General features: G+C 53.1%; 1 pseudogene; it reads left to right on the top strand.

Moving 5' to 3' along the window:
• LOC103672534 overlaps nucleotides 1-15,235 on the top strand; it is a 20,001-nt pseudogene extending 4,766 nt beyond the window's left edge.
• Nucleotides 15,236-15,509: the final 274 nt, after the last annotated feature.

Genomic DNA, 15,509 nt, shown 5'->3' with positions numbered 1-15,509 from the left:
CCCCCCCCCCCCCCCCCCCCCGCTGTGTGCTGCCACGGACACAGAGGATGGTTTTGGAGCTTTCTAAAGCCCAAGATGTCTCATCTACTCCTGCTTCCAGCCTTGCTCTGCTGATGCAGTGAATGACGTTTGTGAGAAGCCCCTCCCGCCCTCCACGCTTGTGAACAATCCTGCTTTTCTCACTAGCTGAGCCCTAAACCTGAAACTTCCCATGCTGAGCACAGCTACGTCAATGTCTCGTAGACCCCTCAATCCCCACGCTCTTCCTGGCCCGAGCAGCTTCTCTTCCCAAGCAGCCCTCCTCAGCGTGAGCCACGTCGCCAGCGGGCCAGGAGGAAAAGGGGCCAAGATGCAGAGCTGGTGACCTCCTTCCTCTCTCAACAGAGATACCAAGGGGCCAAGACAGGCGAACCAGCGTTCAGCCTCAAACACGTCCTCCATAATGCCTCGCTCTGTCTGGGGACACTCTGTGATTTGCGAATTTGTGTTAACACTATGTGGGCTCAGTAAGAAAGTGGAAGGTGACCTGGTATTTGCAGACATGAAACCCACCAAACACTTCTCTGAGTGTCTGGTTTGTTCCCCATGCCCCCTTCAGCCTGATTATCCCACACAATCCTACTCACATTGTCTCTGGAGAGTTGAGACCATGTTTCTCTCCACCCTGGGCATACAGTGAATATTCCCTTTGCCTTCTGGCCCGAGGCAAAGGGAAATGGAAAATAGGGGAAAGGGTCTGCCCTGGAGCGTGCAGCTGGGGGAGCCCATCAGGGGAGGGACAGCTCAGGGCAGGCACTGGAGGGTCAACATTTCACTACCACCATCCTAATCTGAATCCCTCCCCAGTGCTTCTCCTCACTTCCTCATCTGAGCCTTCAACCCCAACAGCAGCTAATGCCCACTAGCCATTCAGCAAAGGACCGGATATTGGGCTAAGTGCTTTGTCCACATTAGTGACCCTCACAACCCTCCGAGATGAACACAGAAGTCATTCCCCCAGGTAAGTCTGCACCTGATGTCCTCTGGATTCGTGTCTCTGCACTGCCTATGTCTTACCATCCAGAAGGACAATAATTAAAGAAAGATTCATCCATCCCCAACGTCTCCTGGTTGATTGCATTCTCTTTTTTCCTGAAGAATCTGGTACAAAGCATTTATGTGCATAAATGTTCTCCCAGTCTTAGAAATAGGTGCTTTCTCATGCACCCCAATATTTATAGCAACAATGTCCACAATAGCCAAAATACGAAAAGAGCCCAGATGTCCATCGGCAGATGAATGAATAAAGAAGATGTGGCACGCACACACACACACACACACACACACACACACACAAGAATATTACTCAAGCATCAAAAAGAATCAAATCTTGCCATGTGCAATGACATGGATGGAACTAGAGGAGATTACGCTAAGTGAAACAAATCAGTCAGAGAAAGACAAATACCATATGATTTCACTCATATGTGGAATTTAAGAAACAAAACAGATGAACATAGGGGAAGGGAAGAAAAAATAAAATAAGATAAAAACAGAGAGGGGGTAAACCATAAGAGACTCTTAATCATAGGAAACAAACAGGGTTGCTGGAGGGGAGGGGGGTCGGGGGATGGGATAACTGAGTGAGGGGCATGAAGGAGGGCACGTGATGTAATGAGCTCTGGGTGCTGTATGCAACTGATGAATCACTAAATTCTACCTCTGATACTAATAAAAAAAGATGCATTCAAAAAAAAAAAAAGAAAGAAATAGGTGTCTTCTACCAAAATGGACAAACAACTATGAATCCTGACAACTGCACGTTCCTAGACAGTTGGCTCTAACGTCCCTGTTGTCTTTCCTGGTCTGTGGCCCCTCGTCGGTGGCATGCGGTTAGGGTTGCTGGGACACCCGCCGCTGCAGCCCGCAGACTGTCCCATCCCACGCACAAAGGTCTAGAGCAAATAACTCTTTGATTCATGAAATCGTCTAGTTTTGAAAAATAATGGTTGTAACAATGTCACTGTCTGATTACTCTAGGGTTTGACTGTCCTGATACATCATTTTCTGATGTGCTGATAAAATCCCTGTTTTAGGACACTGACGCCCGAAGCTTTCACGCAGGAGTTCGGGTTAGCTCAATGCTTCCCTGGGTGCAGCCGCCCAGCCGCCAACAAAGCTCAGGGTTCCGCACTCCTTGAGAAGGTCACACCTACACTGCAGACTCAGGATCAGCGTTGTCTGTGCAGGGAAGTCTCTCACACCGGGGTGGGCGGAGGTGAGAGGCGCTCTGGCAGAATCTCAGAGCGTGGGCCGGAGCTGGCTGATGGGCACCTAGGGACCTGCGCCTCCTAGTGAGCTGCCAGCCCAGCAGCTCCGAACCAGGCGTGTGGGCTCCTCTGGAGAGCTGCTCCTGCTCGCTCCTGTCCCTGCTGGGGTGCTGTGAACCCGGGGACAGGGCCATGGGGAATCAAGAGTGCCTGGGGGTCTGGAGAAGGGCTCCTGGACGGTGAAGGGCTCTTTTATTTATTTATTTTTGATGTAAAGTTCCATGATTCATTAGTTGCGTATAACACCCAGTGCACCATGCAATACGTGCCCTCCTTACTACCCATCACCAGCCTATCCCATTCCCCCACCCCCCTCCCCTCTGAAGCCCTCAGTTTGAAGCTCTTTTAGTGAGAAGGGAGAAGGCTACTGGCTCCCTGAGCTTTTCCTTTTGGAGCGTTAGTCTCCTCCACTATGGAATATGGGGAGCATAAGAGAGTGCGGGGGTCTCTTCCATTCTCTGCCCATGCCATGCTACTTCAGAGAGGGGCCTCTGACCCAGTAGCTTCCCTGCCTTCTTGGACCATGGCAGGGGTCTCCCTGTCCTTGCTAAAGCACGGGGATTGTACCCCAGGGCCAGAGTGGTGCCTGACCCCACATTGACAACTGAGACTCCGGGCTGCATGCAGGAGGGGTGCATAACTGCGAGCAGCCCTGGGCTGCACGGTAACATATGGGCCAGAAGGTGACCAGAGGCGCCCCCTTTCACCTGCGGGCTCAAGCAGCCTTCTCTGCAAACACCACCAGGAGCAGAGAAGGCCACTTCATCACAGAATCCCCTTTCAGCACGGTACCTAGTGCCCGCCAGCCGCATGTGAGCCGCACCCTGGCCACAGCCAGCGGAGCGCTGAGCCAGGCGCCCTGCCTCTCTGAGCCTTGCTGTCCTCCTCTGGAAGCCGGGACCCACCATGCTGGCTTCGGCTCTCGGGTGGCGCTGGGACCAGGCAGACCGCGGCACACGCCGGCGACCCGAGGTTATCCCCAAGGAGTCTCCCGCGGGAGAGGCCGCACCAGAGCTCTGCCAGAAGGGCCTTTCCAGCCACACAAAGCACGGAGGGCAGCAAGGCTGGAGGACTGATGGGTGTAGACGGAGGGGTCAACCGAGAAGGCCGTGATCGTAGCTCAGCACAGATACGGAAGGGGTGGCCCAGAAGCAGAGGAGCGGCCACAGGAACCGCAGCGCAGCCTGCTTCTGGACGTGCACACCGGCTCACGGGAGACGAGAAATGGATCCCAAGCCCCAACCTGGGGCCCCGCCCGTGCCAGGTTCCCGAGAAGCATCTCCAGGCAACGCACACTGCCAGTTCCCACAGGGCTTTGGCCCCAGGCTGTCTCCCACCCGGGGAAGCCGATGGAACCATCTGCAAACCATGAAGCTGCCCTTTGCCCTTCTAGAGGCTGTTTCAGTAGACTGCACGTCCATGCCTTCATGCCCAGGGGGCCCCACTGGTCCCTCTGGTCCCCTTGGTTGTCTGATGAAGGGGCACAGGCGGCCCGACCTCAGGAGAAATCGTTAAAGAAGAAATTTCAGGGAGACCAACCCTAAATGGCACCTCTTAGAGACGAGAGAACTTTAAGCCTCTTCCCACTTCTCATTACAAGCTCCACCCCGAAACTCACGGCCCAGCTGTGTGACTCAGGGCTCCTTCTTTATGGGAAGAAGCCTGGAGCCACCTGCCTCCCCTCTTCCCCAGCTGTGCTTGTCTGCCAGGGAGAGGGACAGAATCACCTGGGGAACTTTCTATGCGTCATCAAGATGGCCACATAGGCACATAATTCACACTTGGGTTTAGAGGAAAGGCCCATGCCCACACTCAGGAGGCAAGATGCCCCCGCTCTGTGCCAGGGGACCAGCTGCACACACATAGCCCTTCACCAGCTTCACCAGCCCCCTCTTGCTCTGTGTTCCCCTCCTGGGCACCAGCCGTTGCTGTCCCCCGTTCCTGGTCCCGAGCCCCATCTGGAGCAGAGGCCTTGAGGCAGTGGATCTGAAGACAAAAACATCTCAGCTGCCTGGGCCCCAGGTATGTATATCTGCCCTGTCTGAGCCCTCTGCCTGCGGAGCCGCAGCCTGTCTCCCCGCTGGGGAGGAACTCAGCTAGGGGGCTGCCTCATAGGCACCCTAGATCCCAGAGCTGGAAAGGGGCCCATTCCTCTGACACCAGACAGACCCAGTGAATCAGCCCTGGAGTTGGGCAGCCCTCCCCCACCCCCCAGTCAGGAGAGCAGACAGAGGTTCTCCATGATCAGTCCTTCTTTCCCAAGACCGGCCCCGAATTCCCCACTGTGGCCCTAAGCCTCAGGCTCTGCCAGAACCTCATTCCACCAGGAAGCAGCTCCGATCAGCCCCTCAAGAGTCTTCACGCAGTGCCTGCTGACCACAGACGGAGGTGCAAGGTATATGAGGTGGGAGACCCACGTGTAAAGAAAGCAGAAAGAGCCTTCCCCTTGGGAACTGACGGTCCAATGACTTCCCTGGCCTGAGCTGACCTGAAATTGCTGCATTTTGAAGAAGGACCCAAGGGATGAGGAAGGATGGGCGGGGGGCTGGGGGCCCCTCCTGGTGTGGGCGGGGGGCTGGGGGCCCCTCTGTCGTACTCTCCCAGTCCTGAGCAGCTGGGGGCCCCTCTGTCGTACTCTCCCAGTCCTGAGCAGCCGGGCTTTCTGCCTTCCTGAGGCTGGACTGGCTGCCAAGGCCCCTTCCTCAGCCACGGGCGGGGCCACCACTCCTCCCCCAGGACAGGCCGAGTCCTGGTCCCAGCGCCACCGACGGCTCGGGCCCTGCCCTCCCCTTGCCTGGCCTTCCCACGGTGGCGGCTGCTCGGAGGTGCCTGCAGCCTCCCCGCTCTTCACCTGTGCCTTGTCGAAGACCTTTTCCACCCAGGGGAGCACGGCTCCCAGTTCGCAGATGTGAGGGTGACTCGGAATGGCCACTGGCCATGCACGCGGGTGCTCGCTATTCAGCGGCTGCCGTTCCTGTCCCCCCGGGGCCTGGGCCTTTCCTAACCCGTCTCCCCCCACCCCCCGTACTGCCTGAGGGGCTCACACTGTTCAGTACTTGTGTTCCGTACCTGAGATTATTACTGTGTTTACCTGTCTCCAAGTGTGCTTTGATGGTCTCCCCACTCCCCCAGCTACAAGACCCACGTCATTGCCAAGACAGGCTGTCTGCCTCCCTGCCGGGGCCCAGCTACAGCACCGCCTGGCGCGCGGCAGGCATCCCATGAGTGTTCGGTGATTGACTGTCTGACTTGAGCAAATCCATGAACTTCTCGGTCTTTGGTTTTGTCTTTATAACTTGGGAATAACAGCCTTTACTAGAATCTCTAGAGGAACGGCACGAAGCTAAAATGAGACAGTGCACCCCAGGGTGTGTGTGTGTGTGTGTGCGCGCGCGCGCATGTGTGTGCGTGTGTGTGTGTGTGCGCACGCGTGGTTATTTGTGTGCCGCCGATCAGTCCACCCTCTGTGCTCTGCTTGGAGACACTGGAGCTGAGAGCCGGCCACCCACGTTTCCCAGACTCGCTGGGCAGCAGGCCTCTAGTTAGGCTCTGCCCATGGCCGGCCCTGGCAGGATTGAATGGCAGGGGGAGGACAGAAGAACCTTCCTCCCTGCTTTTAGCTTCTGCAGTTACAGTGCCGGCAGCAACGGTCAGCTTCAGGCCCGCCTTTTAGCAGCTTCTTTCCTCTCGGCGCTCCCTGAGCAAGCTTTGCCACGCTCCCCTGGGGACCAGCCGCAGCCCCGCTGTGCACGCAGCAGCCGGACGGAGCACAGCTCCACAGCACTCCTCACCATCTGGGCACCCCCAAGCCAGGCCCTGTCCCAGAGCTGGGGACAAGCCCCAGGGTGTCTCCTCCGATGTCCGGTACCAGCCACGCGGCGCCGCTCTTGGCGGTCTGAACACTAGTGGCATCCCGAGCACACTTCCCAGAAAGTGGGGCCCTCCCCTGGCCCCGTGGGAGCGTCACTGCTGCTTCTAGTTCTTAATCTCTGGGCATCCTCAACATCTGCTTTTCCGTCTTTCAGCCTTCCGACTCCAATTCCCCAATTTAAAGCTCTTAGAAATTAGTGTGGCTTCAATTTCTGTTTTCCTGACTGGGTCCTCACTGCAGCCAGAGAACGGGGTGGAGAAAAGGGGAAAAAGTTTAAGTGGAAACGTAGCAGTACATGAGAAGGAGAGGACTGACCCCCCCACCTGGTGTGCACAGCCCTGTTTTACTCGCCACAGGACGCCTGCGGGGGCTGGGCGAGGCTCCCGGCTAATGTCACCTTTGCCGGTGTCCCTAGCACCTTAGCTTCTCTCTCTGGGGCCTGTGAGGGCTCCAGTCAAGGTCTTGACTTTCTCTTGATTCTCTTGGCTATAAGGACTGGGGGTCCCCTTCCTTCTTCCTCTCTGCTCGGTCTATTCCTATCATTCAGAGGACCTGTTGTTCCTAAAGCTTCCAGAAACCAGTAGGCACGAGGCCTGTGCAGGGGAGGAGGAGGCCGGTTTTCACCCAAGTCTGTCTTAGAAATACCCCGTCTGTGGATGACTCACCCGCCGCCCAGCTGCGGCCCGTGTGACTCACAGCCCTCTACTGAGTCAGGTCCGATGCTAAGCGTTTACATGCCTTCTCTTCGCTCTCAACCACAAGCCCATGAAGTTGGAACTGTTATCACCCTCTTTCAAAGATGAAGGACTGAGGCTCAGAGCTGAACGTCACTCAGTCAGTCTACAGAACCGCGGACCAGAGCCCAAGTCGGCTGATCCTCCAGCAATGCTACTGGGACCGGGATCCCTGCAGATGCCAGAGCAAAGCGGCCTTGGGAAGGGGACAGGTTCAAGGTCCTCTGCTCAGGAAGCTGCCCCAAGGTCTCCGGGGCTCTGGAGAGAGCTGAGCACCTGTGGGCCAAGAGGCCCTTCCTGGCAGACGGGACAGTAGAAACGGGCAGGCCACCTGCTCTGAGCACCAAGCTCTGAGCTTATCCTAGGATCAGCACCGAACGCCCCCAGGGATGAATGAGATAAGGGGAAGGTATGACCAATGTCAATTGCCCAGACCCAGTGCTGCCTCGTGGATGGGGACCAGGCTCCAAGCCTGGGGGCGGAGAGGTCAATTCAGCCCTCCAGAGTGTTCACTGCCTCTGTGGCAACCCCTTTGACCAAGTGCAGACATGGGATTTGTTTTCTCAGTCCCAGATGGCTCCTCACTCCCAGCAAGCAAGGGCAAGAAGCTGCCTCCCCAGCTGCGAGGTCACACCACATCCCAGCCTGACCAAGCAGGGGGCACACTCACCCCTCCCCCCGTGGCAGGGACTGTGCCCTCCTTCTGGCCCATGATCTCTGCTGGGCTTGGGGACCTGGCCGCGCCATCTGCCAAAGGCCAAGGCCCTCTTCTTGTCCCCATCAACCTCCCCCTGACCCCGGGCCAGGCAGAGTCAACCACCTCCGCGCATCTGGGACAGTGACATCTTCCTTGCCAGGAAGCCGCGGAGGCAGCCTTCGGGGGTAGGTTTGTGGTGCATATCAAGTGGCCGCACCAGCTCCGCCTCCTCTACTCTGTAATTCTTTCCCACGATAGCATCGGAGCGCGTGGCACCCAGAGAGACAGCTTCCAGACTGTACTTCTCTCCTTCCCTCGGCACACAGATGGCAGGAGTCGGTCCTGAGTCCAGGACAACAAAGGAAGGCTGATTGGTCAGGCTGCAGAATCTGGCCTTGGGTTTCTCAGTAGTTGGTGTTTGAGCTGACCTGGAAGCTGAATGTCTGGACCACACATCTGTCCTTCCCTCCCACGCCAATACTCGGCCCACAGTCCTGAAGCAGGAACGCTGCAGCGGCCCCTGGCTTTCTGGGGGAGAGGACGCAGGGGGAGCATAAGTGTGGCAAACTGGTCCCACCTGTCTGTTCTGACCCCCAAAGGCTGTGGGAGATGGCCGAGGGGCAAGAAAAGCCCATGGGGTCTGGGGGGAGCCGGGGAAGTGGACCTGAGGATGCCTGCTCTGTTCTGGGGGACCGGACATCTGAGGGGGACAGACAGAACAGAAGAGAACGAGATGGACAGAAGGCAGGACAGAAAGAGAAGCAGGCCTTGCAGAAGAGCCTCAGCAAGAGAATGGGCAGAGGAGAGATGGTGTGAGCACTCACGTACCTGAACCACGGAAGGGAAGAAGCAGGGGTGGCATGCACAGAGGGGGCCCACAGTGAACATGGCAGTGGCCCCCAGGCGCTGTGCTCTCCCCATCCATCAGACGCCGCTCTAAACACCTGCGTACATTATTTCAGTGAGTCCCAACAACCCTACGGGGCAGCCACTCTTGTAATCCCATTACACAGAGGAGGAAGCTGAGGCCGAAGGAGAGGACACAGAGAGTGAGGGGCCGAGCTTGGGCTTGCGTGATGCTGGAGCCAGGGGGCTGTAACACCTGCCTGCCATCCGGCCTGCAGCCCCTCCAGGCCCCTCCTCCTCCCTGATTCTCACTCAGAGAAGAAAACAGGGACTCCCCACCTTTACTTGAAAATGGGACCCCTTTTCCTCTTCCCATTCCCACCTCCCAGCCTATGTAACAGACCCAAGGAAGGGAAGCTTCTGTCTCCAGCCCAGGTCTCTGCTTGCACGCTCCGTCTCTGTGTTTTGGACCAGAATTCTCCTCCCCAATGTGAGTCTCTTTTTGTGCCATTCTTATACCTGGTATAAACAGAACAACGTGCTGTCCGGGGTGGGCATGTGAATTACAGGAGCTCTAACACGTGCACAGTAGGCAGCACCCCCCCCCCCGAGCATCCGTAAATGCAGTTTCTGCCCCACCTCACCCTGCACAGAAGGTCTCACCTTCCCCATACTGCGAATGTGGCCCTTCTGGGTCACCCATTCAGTGCGAGGGGCAGTCCTGCCACCCAGGCCGAAGGAGCCGTGTCTGGTCGGACCTGCACATGGTGCGGACACAGCGGCTCAGACCAAGACTGGCAGATGAGTATCTCTGTCCTGTGAGCACAAGAATGGCCAAGACAGCCCCACCCTGCACAGCAGAAGTGTCCATAAGCCGTCTTTGGGGGCAGGAATGGAAACCCTCAGGCCTGGGGAGGCTGGTCCCCTGGCATCCAGGGAGGCCACTCTGCATAATCAAAGGAGGGCAGCAGGAACCAGGGTGGCCTGCCCGGAGGTGGTGGAAGTTTCACTGCCAGCACTGGCAGGGCGCACAAGTTCCCATGTGCTGCCCTCTGCTCCTCTTGCCCCATCCCCAATTTGCAGTGATATTTCAAAAGTATTTCACCAATGGACATTTTATACATGCTTTTTTTTTTTTTTCCTGGATAAAAGAAAAAAGTCAACCTTATCAGATGAGGATACTTGGTGGTTGGGTTACCACTATTATCGTTTATTTTGTAATGTGGACATGGGTGCTCAGAATTTATCTGGCTGATAAATAGAGCAGATTTGAACCCGCGTGTGAGCCCACAAATCCAGGCTTATTTTGCTTCCCTCCCACCCAGCCGCCAAGCACTCAGCCACTCCTCAGTGGTTGGCTCCCAGGATTAAGCTTAATTGGCTGAAAGAACAGGAGCAGGGAGCTGATGGTCCCAGGTGCCCCTCCTACTTAGGAAGCGCCCCCCTCGTGCTGCCCCTTGAAAATCAGCCAGCCAACATGTGAGTCAATTAAGGCAAATTGGAAAATAACAAGCCACCAAAGGTATTGTTCTTGGCACATATCTTTTTATACGCAATGGTTGCAACAATTAGACTCTCTCCCAAGGGCACTGAGAGTGACAAGTGAGAGGCTTGCAGAAGCTCTGAGCAGGGAACGAAGCACCGCTGTCCCTGACATGGACAGCAGACACTTCACTGCCTGCTGGCGGGGCTCGCAGATTCCTGCCACATTCCCTGCGGCAGGTCGGGAGTGTCCAGGGTCAGCCTCACGTGTGAGGTCCCAGGCTGGGGTCCGGAACCTATCTGTGCCCAGGAGCCCCCGATAACCTTCAAAGGCACTCCGCCTGTGTTTCAACATCACCATTTAGTGCCCTTCTTCCCGCCTTAACCCTGTGTACTCTTTCTTTTTTATATTAATTTGTCAACTTACTTTAGGTTTTAATTTGTTGCTGTTTACATACACTGTCAAAATCTTCTCCTAGTTCAGGGGTTGGCAAACTTTATCTGTACAGGGACAAATCATAAATATTTTCTACGTTGTAGGCCATGATACCATCTCTGTCAAAACTACTCAATTCCACCTCTGTAGTGCAAACCACAGCCAGACAAAACATAAATGAATGGGAGTGGATGTGTTCCAATAAAACTTTATTTACAAAAGCAAGTTGCGGGCCGAATTTGGGTCAGGCCAGTTTGTTAACTGCTGTCCTAGTCCATAGTTTTGTTTTTTAATCATTTTTTATGCTCTCTTTCGTCATACCAACATTTTTTGCTTTGACACGATCAAACATTTCTATCTTTTCACGTATGGTTTGTGTGTTTTGTGTAGCCTGTTTATTCTATGGGTGAAGAAACGGGGGCCCAGGAGGGAGAGTGGCTTCCTAAGGTCACACGGGTCCTCTGTAGCAGGAGCTTTGTTCTCCTGTAAGATCACAAGCCACCAACCTAGTGATCAGAGAGCCTCAACTTCGAATTTTGGTCTGTCACTTATGCTGTATATATGTATATAAATATAACACACACACACACACACACACACATACACCTTTTACTTTTTACCGAATTATCTCAATTTTTAAAAAAATCAGCCTGGTTGTCCATGAACCCCTCACTAATTTATTTCATACACTCTGATACCTCTATAATATGCCCATTAATAATATATTCTATATTTCTAAGTAATTCGTTCCATTTTTTCTCCCCTAGAGATACCATTTCTGGAACCCTCCGTCCCTTGCTCCAAGCTGTTTTGGCTGCTTTGCCAGGCTCAGGATCTCCCTCCGCTGTTGTCCTATCGTTGGTACTTTCTCTTTCTTAGTTTCCTCCTCATTTCATAGGCACAAATCCTATAGTGGCTTCCCCCGCCCCCCCAAAAAAATTCCCTGAGAGCCATTTGAATCCCTGCATTCTTAAAAGTGTCTTTACCTTCACCCTTCACTAGCAGTTTGGATACAGAACTCTGGAATAAAATAGTTTTCCAACAGAATTTTGCAAGTACTACTCCACTATCTGTCAGCATTACTATTGACATAGGCATTCTGACTACTAATCTTTTGCACGTAAACGATCCCATTTCTATGGAAGTCTGCAGGATACTTTTAATCCCCTGATGTTCCAAGATTTCCCAATTTTATGCTTTGATGTGGGTCTTCTTTACTAAAAGAGCCCGACACTTATGACACTGCAACCTGAGAATTTTTGCTCTTTGGCTCTGAAAAGTGTTCTTACGTTCTTTCTTTGGTAGTTTTTCTTCCCCACAGTTTCATCTTCTTTCTTTCCTATGAGTCAAAATGTAGGATTGATGCTTCAATTTTATCACCCCACCCCCTTTTTTCTTACTCTTTTTATTTTACCTTCTGAAAGATTTCCTTGACTTTATCTTACAGACTTACTATGTTTTAAATTTCCTACTACCCTGTTTTTTAAGATGCAAAAGTTCTCGCTTATATTTTGATTATTTCTTTGATAGCACCCTATTTTATTTCAGGGATACAAACATTTTATGTCCTTCTTTTGATCCCCACATTAGCTTTAGGGTCACCAGGCTGTGTGATGTAGAGCTCTTAGCACGCCAGATAAGAACTTTAAACCAATGCCCCACCCCCGATTTTAGCTGCAGCGTCCCCACCCACCCATCCAAGGCCAGAGCTTTCCTTGAGTTTTACAAGAGACAGAACAAAAGTTCCTTTCTCATCTTTGCATGCCTGGGCTGCAGGGTCCTTCATGTTCCTAAAGCGCTTACCATTCCTCCATCCACCTTCCATCTGCAAAAAACCTTATTGAAATTACTTATCTGCTACTTTCTCTTCCCTCAATTTTTTTTGTCCTTGTGGGTCTCCATCTTTAAAAACAAAACAAAACAAAACAAAACAAAACAAAACAAAACAAAACACACAAAAAACACAAAAAACAAAAACCCAACAACAAGAAACCTATTTCCCTGGGTTGGACGACAGCTCTGGGCGGCCGCACAGTGGAACAGGGAGGCCATTCTGCGCGTGCTACGCCAGTACCTGGACCCGGCCCAGTGCGGCATCCGAGGGCACGAGGTGGCCTTGGGCTCTGGCCAGCCCACCAGCCACTTCAGGCAGACCTTCCCCCACGCCCAGGGGCAGCCGCCCACGTGGACCAGCGCTTCCTGGACAGCATCCCAGCCACCAGTCAGGCTAAGGGGCTGTCCAGTGTGAAGGCCCCACTGTACTTGGACGTGACCTGGGATTGGGAGCAAGTGGGGCGGGATCCGCCACGGTCACAGGACCTGCTACTCCGGCACCAACATGACCCGCATCAGCCCCTGAAATGCACAGAGAGGGTCTTCAGAGCAGGAGGGCACCTGCTCACAACCAAGGCGCTGCTGACCACCTATGCGCCACATAAGATCAATGAAAGATCAGTCCGCAGAGTAATATAGATTCTGACCTAACTCTTAGATGCAGTCCCCGGAGTGGCGGCTGTGGGACACAGCCTTCCTGGACCGCGTGGTCCAAGCCAGTGGCCTGCTCCTGGAGAGAATGGTGGACATGCCAGTCAACAAGTGCCTGATATTCCAGAAACAGTAACCCCCTCCTTCTCCTGCATGCTTTCGTCTCCACCAAAGCCCCTTCTGGAACAAACCCAGACTGCCAGTCCCTGCTTCCCAGGGCTGGGCCATGAGGACTGGCCTTGCCCAGTCTGCGGGCTCTTGGCTGGTGGCCACAGGGCTGCTTAGCACCTGGGAATAAAATGTTTCTCGCTGCCAAAAAAAAAGAAAAAATTCCTCTAGTGTCATTTCACTGTTTTTTGGATTTTCAGGAGAAATGAGAAATAGATACTGATGTCCAATCCCCCGTATTTAACATGATTTTATTATATTATTATCCTAATATTTAAAGAGACCATAGGAAGCCCTTGCTAACTAATCTGGAATCCAGAACCTGTAACATTAAAATAATAAATTTGGTAACATTAAAAAAAAAAAAACGCTCTCTATGACAAAAGACAACATATGCAAAATTAAAGGACAAAGGACAAAAATGGGAATATATTTATTTGTATTTCTATTATTACAAAAAGTAGCTTCTAAAAATTGATAAGAAAAAAAAACCCCAACTTTCCAATTTTTAGAATGGACAAGGATCACAGAAAAGGACATTTAAACGCCCATTAAGCATATGAAAAACAGCCAAATCTCACTCATAATAAGAGAAGTGCAAATTTAAACTACTCTGAGATACCATTTTTTCCCAACTATCAGATAGGTAAAAACCCAGAAGTTTAGTCCACTTTGTGGTTGAGGGTGTGGGGAAATAAGCATTCTCAGGCATCTCAGGCAAGTTTTTTAAATCTTGGAATATCAGTTTCTTTATCGGTAAAATAGAGCTCATAATAGCGCCTAGGAGCTTTATAGGCTTATCGGAAGGATGAAAAGAAATACTGCGTGTAGCGTGCCTAACACATAGCTCGTGCACGCTTAATTAAACACTGCTTACTAACATTATTAACATTTATTGGACCACATCGTTACATTTTCCTTCACTGAAGCTTCTACGAAAGACAGGAACAAATGCTGCCTTCCTACCCTCCTGCGAGATCTCCAAGCACAGAGACCAGGCCTCACACTTCTGTGTGGGGCGCAAGGCAGGACACAGAGCCCGTGCTCACGAAACACCTGGTTTTGAAATATAGTGAAATATCATGGTCCATTCTTAGGCTACACCTGCGACCTTGGGCTTGTGCCCAGAGTTTCGTCGGTTGCCTCCAAGCAGGAGGGCAGAGGCCAGCAGCTGAGATGAACAACAGGGATCCAGGCCCGTGTGCAGAGCTGGTGGCCCGGGGTTCAAGTGCAGAGTGCACCCCGTCGGCAGATGGCCCTGTGACGGATGAGGCCCATGACTCCGTGATCACCAACACTGCCAATCATGGGAGCCCAGCTGTCAGCTCAAGGAAGCGACGCCTAGTCACGGAGAGGCACTCGGGCCAGGGCAGGGCAGACACCACAATGCAATCTCCCCGGGGTCAAGGGTGGGGGAAAGCTTCTAGTGCCACCTGAGAACATGTCTCAATGGCTGGGGACCTTCCTGCCTCCTGCTGGGGAACCCAAGGGAAGGGAGGGGCCGAGGAGCCGCACAATGCCTAATGTCTCCATAGGAGGACTCTTGATGCCCTGGCCATTTCATGTTTAGGTTTTGATCCCATTTCCAATAACAATCTCTAAGCCTCAAAGATTAGAGACCTCAGGCCCTTTCCGCCAGACTGACTCCCATTTCTCCTCCTTTGTTTCCCAGCAGCCCTGGCTCCTCTGATAACAAAGGCAGAGGGAGGCAGAGAGTGATGTTAGAATCAGGGGGACCTCAGGAGGTCACCTGGTCCAGTCCTCTGTCTTCAGGCCAGTGACCTTCTAAGCCATTTCCAGTGCAAGCTGCCATTATGCCGGCATTATTAATATGACAGCTGATATGTGTTCTGTCTCTGGTTGACAGAAAGCTGGCACACATGCTCTCTCCTCTGGGATCCCAGCAGCCCTGCAGCATATGTGGGGCAAGTATGCTTATTTTGTATAGACAAGGAGATACGCGGGAGAGGCAAGGTCCCTGGCTCTTCCAGCGCCAAATGCTATTCTCTTTCTAGAAGGTCCAGAGAGTCAGTTCTGCGTTTAATCATCTGATGGTCAGTGTTACACACACACACACACACACACACACACACACGCACGCACAGAGTTGCGTCTACTTCTATGTAAATGCAGCTCCACTTGTTCACTCCTTCGTACACACGGAGAGCAGCTGGTCACTGCCTGTTCTTCCTGTACACAATCTGCAAAGTCAAGGACAGCAAATGACTCATCCAGAAGCCTTCCTCCTGCCAGGCTGCAAGCGCAAGCTCTCTCCTTCCCTCTCTGGTCAGCAGGAGTGTGTGGGGTTGTAAGTGGGTCAGCAGGGGTTTGGGCTGAGTATTCCCAGGCAGGCGGGAGGGAAGTGGGAAGGCAGCGAGGTAGGGCAGCGTGAGCTCCGGAGATGGGAGTTCACATCGCTGGCATTGAGAATGTTGGAGAAAGCCACGGACTGCATCACCTCTCCCCTCTACAGCCTCCCTGC

Source organism: Ursus maritimus, unplaced genomic scaffold, assembly GCF_017311325.1.
Source record: "Ursus maritimus isolate PB19 unplaced genomic scaffold, ASM1731132v1 scaffold_2, whole genome shotgun sequence".
In the NCBI taxonomy this organism is placed as follows: domain Eukaryota; kingdom Metazoa; phylum Chordata; class Mammalia; order Carnivora; family Ursidae; genus Ursus; species Ursus maritimus.
The sequence above is the reverse complement of the archived record's forward strand: the minus strand, read 5'-3'. Positions and strand labels throughout refer to the sequence as shown.